Raw genomic sequence first — 11,567 nt, 5'->3', positions numbered from 1 at the left:
TGCACATAGAATCATAGAACTGGAAGGGACCTCAAGAGGTCATCTAGTCCAGTCCCCTACATGGCTAAGTATTATCTAGACTGGGGGGTCTCAAACTGTGGGTCAGGATCCCAAAGTGGGTCACAAATCTATTTTAAGGGGGGTCATCAGGACTGGTGTTAGAACTGCTGGAGTCTAGGACTAAGGCTAAAGCCCAAGGGCATTAAGCCCTGCACAGAGCAAAAGGGGACATAGCATTTCACGGCTAAGGGTTTATCTACACCAAACCCACAAACAGCACAACTCCTAAAAACTATATCCTATCTTTTTTTCACACTGAACAAAACAAGCTCAAAGCTAACCACTCAGACTGTGCATCTTTCCCCTGTTCTTCTCAAGAAGAGCAAGATACTCATCCACAACAGAAAGGAGCTGCCACAGAACAACAGTCTTAGCCATTGTCATGCTCAGAAAGAAACACTACAGCTCCTCATTGTAGTTAGCAAGGCCAGGCTTTTACAACCATCCTTCTCCAGACACCAACTAGAGAAATGATCCCTAAAAGCATAGCCTTAATCAGTACTTACCCTGCCAGTCACAGGCCATTCTAGAGTAATGCTTTCTAAGTGGTGGTTCCTAGAATTTGACCTTCATGAGACAGAGAGTAGTACAAGAAGCCACATGTGAGTAGAACCTGTCTCTCAACTCTGCCTTTCATGGCCCCCTTCCGTAGGCTGCCTATCAAAGCAAAGCTGCTCAAAGCAGCCATCCCCTTCATTTGCATAAATTGAAGACACAGACAGGCCACTCCACCAATCTTCTCCTTCTCCCTGCTCTGTGATGCCTAAGACAACAATCCTCTAGCTAGCCAAAGCAAGAGCTCTCTAGAAACGCCTGCCTATTCAGCTTTGGACACCCTCGTAATGTTTCTTTGGCACCACAGACCAAAATGGAGAAAGTCAGCAGTGGGGAGCCAGGTTGTCCAACAAGGGGTGTTTCCTGAACCTGAGGACCAGTCTCACCATTCTCCAGGGAACAGGAACTCCCAACTTTTCTGGAAACGACTGCAGAAGCTTTGACTTAAAAGCAAGTATGTGTAGCCATAGGCTTTCCTTTGAACCAAACCAGAGTCCAGAGAAACCCTATCAAAATTTCAAACATATCTCCCCTCAGCCTTCTTTTGGTTAGGCTAAACAAGCCAAGCTCTTTGAGTCTCCTTTCATATGACAGATTTTCCATTCCTTGGATCATCCTAGTAGCCCTTCTCTGTACATGTTCCAGTTTGAATTCATCCTTCTTAAACATGGGAGACCAGAACTGCACACAGTATTCCAGATGAGGTCTCACCAGTGCCTTGTATAACAGTATTAACATCTTCTTATCTCTACTGGAAATACCTCCCCTAATACAGCCCAAGACCTCATTAGCTTTTTTCATGGCCATATCACACTGGTGGCTCATAGTCATCCTGTAATCAACCAATACTCCGAGGTTCTTCTCCTTCTCTGTTACTTCCAACTGATGAATCCTCAGCTTATAATAAAAATTCTTGTTATTGATCCCTAAATGCATGACCTTGCACTTTTCACTATTAAATGTCATCCCATTACTATTACTCCAGTTTACAAGGTCATGCAGATCTTCCTGTATGATATCCCGGTCCTTCTCAGTATTGGCAATACCTCCCAGCTTTGTGTCATCGGCAAACTTTATTAGCACATTCCCACTTATTGTGCCAAGGTCAGTAATAAAAAGATTAAATAAGATTGGTCCCAAAACTGATTATTATTATGTTTTAGCTTCTTGATAACCAGTGGGGGGGATCACAAGCACAGTTTGTGACTGGATGGTGATTCTAACTACAGTGTTAACCACCAGTTTTGGGAGAATCTGCTCTCCTTGTCCTGACCTTGGCATTTTCAGCATCAGCTTCTCTAGGCACTGCATGTCATACAGATGAATAGCAAATTGAAATTTTGACAGGATTTCTCTGGATTCTGGTCATGAATGGTGAGACTGGTCCTCAGGTTCAGGAAACACCCCTTGTTGGGCAGCCTGGCTCCCCACTGCTGACTTTCTCCAGTTTGGTCTCTGGTGCCAAAGAAACATTACAAGGATGTCCAAAACTGAATAGGCAGGCATTTCTAGAGAGCTCTTGGCTTGGCCAGCTAGAGGATTGTTGTCTTAGGCATCACAGAGCAGGGAGAAGGAGAAGATTGGTGGAGTGGCTTGTCTGTGTCTTCAGTTTATGCAAATGAAAAGGGATGGCTACTTTGAGCCTCTTTGCTTTGATAGGCAGCCTAGGGAAGGGGGCCATGGAGGGCAGAGATGAGAGCCAGGATCTGTTCACGTGGGGCTTCTCATAGTGATCTCTCTCTCGTGAAGGCCAAATTGTAGCACCCACCAGTTAGAGGACAATGCGCCAGAATGGTCTGTGACTGTCCAGGTGGGTGTTGGTTAAGGCTATGCTTTCAGGGATCATTTCTCTAGTTGGTGACTGGAGAAGAGTGGTTGTAAAAGCCTGGCCTTGCTAACCACAATGAGGAGCTGTAGTGTTTCTTTCTGAGCATGACAATGGCTGAGAGTGCTGTTCTGGGGCAGCTGCTTTCTGCTGTTGAAGAGTGTCTTGCTCTTCCTGAAAAGAGCAGGGGAAAGAAACACAGTCTGAGTGGTTAGCTTTGAACTTGTTTTGTTGGGTGTGAAAAAACATTTGGGTGTTCCCCTTGAGTGCTGTGCTCCTTGTGGGTTTGGTGTGTTGAGCTCTCAGCAATGATGTGTTCCATCTGCTTTCAGGTGGTGTGTGACTGGGTGGTATCTATCAGCAGGCTTCAGAGAAGGGTTTTCTTTGTGGATGTTACTGTGTCTCCATTAGGTCCTTATTCCTTGTCTCTGCAATCAGCAGGTTTCCTATAAAAAGGTTATCTTTTATCTCTTGCTTGTTCTACTTCATCTGAATAGCTATTTCCCCTTCCTTCACTGAGTCTGACAATTCTTCTCTCCAGGGTACCTGCCAACTGTCCTCCATGCTGGAAGCAATGGATGATGCTTCCCTGCTAACACCACCAGAATAGCTGGTACATCTCAACCACGTTAGTTATGGCTGCAGCGACAAAACAGTTGTGAGCAGAGGGAACGAATGTCTCCTCAGTACAAAAGAAACAAAGCTTTATCACTTTGAAATCAATCAACAGTAACCAATGGCCAAGAATTGGAAGCTCCAAAGCATCAGGAGACTCCTCAAAAATCAGACTAGATGCCACATCTCCATCCATTCATTGCATCAGTTTTGCTACTAAAGCATCATCATTATCTTTCAGATCCTTACGAATCAGGTTGTCCGCATTAGGAAGGGTTTTTGCTGCTGGACACTATTGCTGCACAAAGTCACCAGTAGGCCCCCCTGGCAATTAACAGTGATTGTCTGAGGAAACAAAGAGCATGCATAAATTCATTGACACGCTCGTGCCTGGGCTTTCTTTCGCTAAAGCCTCACTGAAAGCTCCTCATATTGACTGTTTATCCCAAAGCTCACTTTCTTCTTTAAGCTTCTCGTGTTGCTTGCTTTTGACATGCTCCTTTATTCTGTCATCGCGAGCCCTGACCTCAATGCTGCCGTACTTGCAGCGCAAGGCATCCTCTTCGCTCCTGTCTTTACTTGTTTTGAAAAGTTCCAAGCACTGATTTTCTTGTTGGTATTCAGGCAGAGATTTGCAGTTTTGAGCCCAAATGTACCTTCTTAGCTTGTCTTTATCAGTGGGTGATTGATTGATAGATTAAATTCAGTGCCGCGCTAAACGGACGCAAAGAAATAGACGGGCAGCATCTCCTTGTGGGCCAATCATACCATGATATTAATGTGATTTGATTTTTCCAATCTCCACTGTATGTGAGTGTTTTGTGTTTTACACTGCGAGCCTCCTTCAGTCTCAGAACTTCAAGACACAATTGCATAAAGTGGTAGTGTTTACCAAAAATAAGGACCTTAAAAAAATATTGAGTGGTTTGATAAAATATCATGTCAATGCTCCTGCTCCCTGAAGAATGGTAAGACTGGCCCTGGGGTTCAGAAAACACCCCTCATTGCAGAGCCCGGCTCCCCACCGCCGGCTTTCTCCAATTTGGTCTCTGGTGCCAAAGAAAGGTGCTCTTGGTGTCCAAAACTGCATAGGCTGTGGTGTCTAGAGAGCTCTTGGCTTGGCCAGCTAGAGAATTGTTGTCTTAGGCATTGCTGAGAAGGGAGGGGGGAGAACATTGGTTGAGTGGCCTGTCTGTGTCTTCAGTTTATGCAAATGAAAAGGGATGGCTACTTTGAGCCTCTTTGCTTTGATAAGCAGCCTAGGGAAGGGGGCCATGGAGGGCAGAGTTGAGAGCCAGGATCTGTTCACGTGGGGCTTCTCGTAGTGCTCTCTTTCTCTCGTGAAGGCCAAATTGTAGCACCCACCACTTAGAGGACAATGCGCCGGAATGGTCTGTGACTGGCAGGGTGGGTGTTAGTTAAGGCTATGCTTTGAGGGGTCATTTCTCTAGTTGATGACTGGAGAAGGGTGGTTGTAAAAGCCTGGCCTTGCTAACCATGATGAGGAGCTGTAGTGTTTCTTTCTGAGCATGACAGTGGCTGAGAGTGCTGTTCTATGACAGCTGCTTTCTGCTGTGGAAGAGTGTCTTGCTCTTCCTGAAAAGAGCAGGGGAAGGAAACTCAGTCTGAGTGGTTAGCTTTGAACTTGTTCTGTGGGGTGTGAAGAGAAGTTTGGGTGTACCCCCTTGGTAGCTGTGTTCCTTGTGGGTTTGGTGTGCTGAGTTCTCAGCAGTGAAATATTCCATCTGCTTTCAGGTGGTGTGTGACTGGGTGGTATCTATCAGCAGGCTTCAAAGAAAAGCTTTCTTTTTGGATGTTACTGTGTCTCCATTAGGTCCTTATTCCTTGTCTCTGCAATCAGCAGGTTTCCCATAAAAAGGTTGTCTTTGATCTCTTGCTTGTTCTACTTCATCTGAGTAGCTATTTCTCTTTCCTTCACTGAGTCTGACAATGCTTCTCCCCATGGCACCTGTCAACTGTTCTCCACGCTGGAAGCAATGGATGATGCTTCCCTGCTAACACCACCGGAGCCACTGGCACTTGGGAAGATTTTGTCTCTTCCCGCATGGCAAAGCTGAGATCAGCAGGATAGTAGCCAGTTTCTTGCTCTCTGAGAAGCCTAGAACATCTCCCCAAGTCTAGGTTACACACTGCTGAGCGACTTTCATCCAGGTGAATAGCCATTAGAAATTGTAATGGGGATTATCTGGACTCTGGTCCGGTTCAAAGGAAAACCTATGGCTCTATAACCCTGCTTTTAAGTAGTGGTCTGTGTTTCCTGTTTTTATTTGTAAAAAAAGAAAATCTGGGAATTTTTCAGTGTTTATTTTCCAAACCTTCAAACCAGCATGGAATCAGGATAAATATGAAAAAATTTAAACATTGTGGAAAATTGTGGGGGGCGTGGAAGGAAAACCTTTTGCAATATAAACAGTTTATTACAGTATAATGGAAACTTTCTTTTAATGTACAAAGGTATATTTTGTCTCTCTTGGAGCTAGTAGATTTTCCATAATCCTGGTTTGCGTACACTCAGGTAATTTTCTTCAAGCTCTCCTCGCTCAAGTTGAGCATCATGCTGGTTTAGAAGTAGTCCAACTTTGAAAATATGCACTCTGCATCAATAGATAAGGGGGTCCATTCAAAGCTCACCGTGCCTCTTTGCTGCAGTTGGGAAGTGTGTCTTGATGACTGTTCCAAAAAGCCAGCACATCCAGTTTTGCATTGTCGGGGGTAGGCAAGTTCATGTAAGTAGTAAATTCCTCTTTCAGATTTGAAAGTTCATCTTTAGTGGCAAATAGTTGAACCACTCTGGCATAACGGCCGCAGTCTGCTGCAAAATTCACCTTGAAGAAGGGAGTGAAAGACCTGGAAGAGGACAATTCCAAAAGAATCTTCGGCACCAAGCACTTTGGGGTTCAGATTATGGGTCATGGTCGTCTCCCATTTCTCTCTGAGCATTTTGTTGAAGGGTTTGAACGCTTTTTTGGTTTTCTCGTAATCCAGGGTCAAAAGGATTTCCAGAAGCAGCTGGGTTTTCTCGCCATATATTTCTCCTTCAGCTTTTGTGCTCAATTCAGCTGTGAGTTTGGTTGTTAGGATCCATTAAACATCTGTATTGGCAAACATTGCAGAAAATCACAGTGTTTTCTGTGTGTCACAATGATTCCAAGTTTTCAACAATGACTTTGCTTAGCCTGCCTGAATGAGGGGGGTCTTCCTCAGTACTTAATTTGTGCTAGGGCTTTCCGGGGCTGATCTCCAGCACCTCTAGGCTTGGCAGTTCATAACCCTGGGACCTCTGGACTTGCCACATCAGTTATGAGAGTAACAAACTTGCTTGCACACTGACGCCTCTTTCATTACAAATTAAGCACTGGTCACTCTCACCTGAACTGCACTTGCTAATCAGGACGTTTGGATGCTATAGCCTAGGGGGAAGACAGAGAGCAGGGAGGTGGGGGGAGCTGCTGCTGCTTTGCAGTGTGGGCTCTGCCAAAGAGTCACAGGGCACTATTTGATCTGCCCCTCTCCCCTGATAAAAGTTAGAGCTGATTAGGCTTCACAGAGAGTTCTTTGGTTTGTTAAGTGACCACTGATAATCAGGTCTCAGTGCTTAAACCTGCTGCAGGACAGTGTTTCTGTAGAAGAGACTGCCCAGCCTGCACTAGCAGTGAGGTTCCCCCACTGAGAGCTGAAATCACTGAGAGCCAGGTGGAACCTTGAGAGACCGACTCACAGAGGTCACAGTGGCAAGTGGCAGCAGAAGGTGACGATACAGGGCCATTGGGGATGGAGCGGTGGAGTAAACAGCAGCATGATGAACAACAGCGGTCAGAGGGAGCGGCCAGAGTGAGCAGTTGAGGGAATGAGTAATGTGCCTTTTCCCCGTTCCCCCCAGGTCCCAGGGTGGGAGGTAAACTCATGTGAAAGCACCTCTATACTCTGGGTCTCCACTGACCAAGGACAACAACTATGAGTGGAGTGCAGTGGAAGGAGAAGAATCATAGAATATCAGGATTGTAAGGGACCTCAGGAGGTCATCTAGTCCAACCCCCTGCTCAAAGCAGGACCAATCCCCAACTAAATCATCCCAGCCAGAGCTTTGTCAAGCCTGACCTTAAAAACCTCTAAGGAAGGAGATTCCACCACCTCCCTAGGTAACCCATTCCAATGCTTCACCACTCTCCTAGTGAAAAAGTTTTTCCTAATATCCAACCTAAACCTCCCCCACTGCAACTTGAGACCATTACTCCTTGTTCTGTCATCTGGTACCACTGAGAACAGTCTAGATCTATCCTCTTTGGAACCCCTTTCAGGTAGTTGAAAGCAGCTATCAAATCCCCCCTCATTCTTCTCTTCTGCAGACAAAACAATCCCAGTTCCCTCAGCCTCTCCTCGTAAGTCATGTGCTCCAGCCCCCTTATCATTTTTGTTGCCCTCTACTGGACTCTTTCCAATTTTTCCACATCCTTCTTGTAGTGTGGGCCCCAAAACTGGACACAGTACTCCAGATGAGGCCTCACCAGTGTCGAATAGAGGGAAATGATCATGTCCCTTGATCTGCTGGCAATGCCCCTACTTATATAGACCAAAATTGTCATTAGCCTCCTTGGCAATAAGGGCACACTGTCGACTCATATCCAGCTTCTCATCCACTGTAACCCCTAGGTCCTTTTCTGCAGAACTGCTGCCTAGCCATTCAGTCCCTAGTCTGTAGCAGTGCATGGGATTCTTCCGTCCTAAGTGCAGGACTCTGCACTTGTCCTTGTTGAACCTCATCAGATTTCTTTTAAGCCAATCTTCTAATTTGTCTAAGTCCCTCTGTATCCTATCCCTACTCTCCAGCGTATCTACCACTCCTCCCAGTTTAGTGTTATCTGCAAACTTGCTGAGGGTGCAATCCACACCATCCTCCAGATCATTAATGAATAGAGGGACACATTAAAGGAACATTTGTTTGTTGGACTATATTTTAGTGAATTCACTCCAGAATGCTAGATTTGTGACTAAGAAACTTATATAAATATATATTTCCAAGTAGGCCAACATTTTTAAAATGTATTATTTGCCAAGGTCGTTATTGCACATGATTGTTATCTCAAGAGGTCGTTATCTTGGGGAGTTTCTGTACGAAACTTTTTTATTATTATAAGTAATTTTTATGTAAGAACAGCCATATTGGGTCAGACCAATGGTCCATCTACCCAGGATCCTGTCTTCCAACAGTGGCCAATGCCAGGTACTTCAGAGGGAATGAACAGAACAGGCAATCATTGAGTAATCCATTGCCTTTTATCCACTCCCAGCTTATAGCGAACAGAGACTAGGGACACTCAGAGCTTGGGTTTGCATCCCTGCCCATCCTGGCTAATAATCATTGATAGACCTAACTTCTATGAACTTATCTGGTTCTTTTTTGAACCTTGTTAAAATTTTGGCCTTCGTGACATCCCTGGCAAAAAGTTCCACAGGTTGACTGTGTGTTGTGTGAAGAAGTACTTTCTGTTGTCTGTTTTAAACTTGCTGCCTATTAATTTCATTGAGTGAACCCTGGTTCTTGTCTTAAGTGCAGGGGTAAATAACACTTCCTTATTCACTTTCTCCACACCAGTCAAGATTTTATAGGCCTCTATAATATCCTATTTTAGTCGTCTGTTTTTCGAGCTGAAAAGTCCCAGTCTTTTTAATTTCCAATAATATGAAATCTGTTTCATAGCCCTAATAATTTTTGTTGCCCTTCTCTGTACTTTTTCCAATTCCAATATATCTCTTTTGAGATGTGGGGACCAGACTGCCTGCGGCATTCAAGATGTGGGTGTATCATGGATTTATATAGTAAAAGTGGAGGAGCTTGGGTTGCCAGAATGATCAGTCAAGCTAATACTGACAACCTACATGAAAAGGCTGCAAAACGTCATGTCTCTGGACTGCATTGACATGCAGAAAGCCTTATAAGCTAGTCAAAGCCAATTTTACAAGTTCTTAATGAGGCTGTTAAGAATGCTGGAGACACAACACAGTTTATGTGAACCAACATGGCTGTTGCATCATACATTCTATTTAAGCAAGAGATACCACACACTACAAACTGTAGGCCAATGTTAAGTGCATTGTCACTTGTTAATCCTGAAGTTGGACACTGGTTCCAAACAGGACTGGCAAATGCTCACTATCTTTCTGCAAAAAACCTCAACTGACTGGCTAGAAGCATGCAGTGCAACAGTGACTCAGCAGTTGAAAAAGCAAAGAACTCTCTCACCACATTCAAAAAATGTGCATACATGGCTGATGAATGCACCGATGCAAATAGGCATCAAGTAGTAAGTCATCATGTACATTATCTTGATGTCCATGGTAGGCCAGTAGATGCATTCTAGATGTTCAGGTTATAGAAGACACATCAGCTGCATCTTTGATATCTGAGAAGAGTTAAATGCTTGTAAATTGAACCCCAAAGCGATGACTGCTTCTGCATTTGATGGAGCTGCAAACTCCTCTGGAAGACATAGTGGACTACTAACTTTGCTCAGAGAAAAGTGTAAACTAATCTCTCCTATACACACTGCTGAGGCATCTACTCCACCTAGTGCTAGTATGAGCTGCAGACTCTTCAAAATACATTAAAAAGCCATAAATGTAATGGCTTTGTTACACTCTTTTTTCAGCAACAGTCCAAAAGTTCTGAACCTTTTGGAAAAAAAATAGAAGATCCACTGGAACTGAAATTCAAATTAGTCCAACCTGGGAAAACCTGCTGGCTTTCTCATGAGCGATCTTTGGCTGTTGTCTTAAAATTTCTGCAGCTGTTACTACTGGCTTTGGAAAGTATCTACCAACATAGGACAGATCTAAGTAGTGCAGCTAGCAGACTACTTTTGCTAATGAGTTCAGAGAAGACTATCACCATTCTCTCTCTTGTAAGTCTACTGTTGAAACCACTTGGGTCATTAACAGGGGCGGCTCTAGACATTTTGCTGCCCCAAGCACGGCGGCATGCCGTAGGGGGCGCTCTCTCTGCCAGTTGCCGGTCCCGCGGCTCAGGTGGACCTCCCGCAGGCGTGCCTGCGGAGGGTCCGCTGTTCCCGCAGCTCCACCAAAGCCGTGGGACCAGTGGACCCTCCACAGGCACGCCTGCGGGAGGTCCACCGGAGCCGCCTGCTGCCCTCCCGGCGACCGGCAGAGCGCCCCCCGCGGCATGCGGCTCCAAGCACGCGCTTGACGTGCTGGGGCCTGGAGCTGCCCCTGGTCATTAAATAATGCCATCCAGGCATCTGCTACAACAGCAGTAGATCTTTGTCCAGCAATAGAAGCTACCCCTGGATCAGTCAGAGAGCTATCCATTGAAAATGTACTGGAAGAAGCAAAGACTTCAGTCCAGAAGTTGACTAAAGAAGGCACTTATATTGAATCCTTAAATGAAGAGGACAAGAAGTGTTTGTTAAGCCCGCTGAAAAAGTACACAGACTTGATTCTTACAAATCAATAATGGTGATTTCTGGATTCTATTCAACATCTACATAGCTTTTACAGATGCCTGGTCTTATAAAACACCTACAGTTGAGTGGAGTGAGGCATTATCAGCAATGGGGCTGCCATGTGATCAGGACAGAATAGAGAATTTTAAACACAGAGTAGAATATCATACGACAAACGAATGAAGATTTAACTGTAACTTCTTCTTTATCATCACTAGAGGTTCGACCCATTTTTGTGCTATGTTTCCTGGGATGAAAGAAGTAGGAATTCATCTCTTTCTAGTCCCAGTAACAACAGCTACAGTTGAGCAACGCGTTCTTTTTCCTCATTGAATAGAATTTTGTGTTCTGAAAGAAGTGACCTTCTGCCTGATCATGAGCACATCATGAAGGACTGGAAGTAATGGACATACAAGAAGCCACCAAAGATGAACGCATTGCATTTGAGAAGTTCATTAACAGAGGCGTGCAAAATTACAAGAAGAAACCAAGAAGGCTACAGATAGTACAGAAGGCTTCATAATACTTTTGTGTAGCCAACTTTAATTTCTGTGATGATTTAAAAACATGAGTTAAATCTAATAAAATGGTCCTGAAACATTTTTGAGTTTTTACTATGGTGCCATACAGCCCATCTTCATCCTCATTGTCTCACCCCTCACTGGCCCTCACCCCCACGCCCTGTATATTCAAACACCCCCCCCATTCATTCCCCTAAAAAAAAAACACACTCCTCATCCTCAGAAGCATCCTCCTTCCGGCCGACCATCCTATATCTCCTTCCCAAAAGCCCCTCCTCTGTCCTTTCTCTTCTTTCCCAGGCAAACAGATCACCAGGGCCCCCTCTCTTCCATCCTTTGTTCCCTCACTGGCCAGAACTTGCTGCCTTCCAGATCACCTGAGGTCTCTCTCCTCAGCCCTTTGTCCTCCCACTGGCCAGAACCAGCTAACTCACAAGATGGGATGAACCTCCAGGTCACCAGTTGTTAAGTTCCACAGTGTCCAGGCCATTGTCTGGGGTCCAGGCAGCTAGG

At 44.9% G+C, this 11,567-nt stretch overlaps 1 long non-coding RNA gene and 3 other non-coding genes across 4 annotated transcripts in view; 2 read left to right on the top strand and 2 right to left on the bottom strand.

Annotated features, from left to right (window-relative positions):
* LOC120397054 overlaps positions 1-11,567 on the bottom strand; it is a 47,418-nt gene that overhangs the window by 26,655 nt on the left and 9,196 nt on the right. The gene's annotated exons all lie outside the window — the stretch shown is intronic.
* On the bottom strand, positions 340-553 carry LOC120399698. The gene has a single exon (XR_005595305.1). It is a non-coding gene; the product is annotated as a small nucleolar RNA U3 (small nucleolar RNA).
* LOC120399693 lies at positions 2,439-2,652 on the top strand. The gene has a single exon (XR_005595300.1). It is a non-coding gene; the product is annotated as a small nucleolar RNA U3 (small nucleolar RNA).
* Positions 4,476-4,689, top strand: LOC120399694. The gene has a single exon (XR_005595301.1). It is a non-coding gene; the product is annotated as a small nucleolar RNA U3 (small nucleolar RNA).

The sequence above is a fragment of the Mauremys reevesii genome, linkage group 2, assembly GCF_016161935.1.
Source record: "Mauremys reevesii isolate NIE-2019 linkage group 2, ASM1616193v1, whole genome shotgun sequence".
NCBI classification, from domain to species: Eukaryota; Metazoa; Chordata; order Testudines; family Geoemydidae; genus Mauremys; species Mauremys reevesii.
This window is presented reverse-complemented; position numbering and strand designations above follow the sequence as displayed.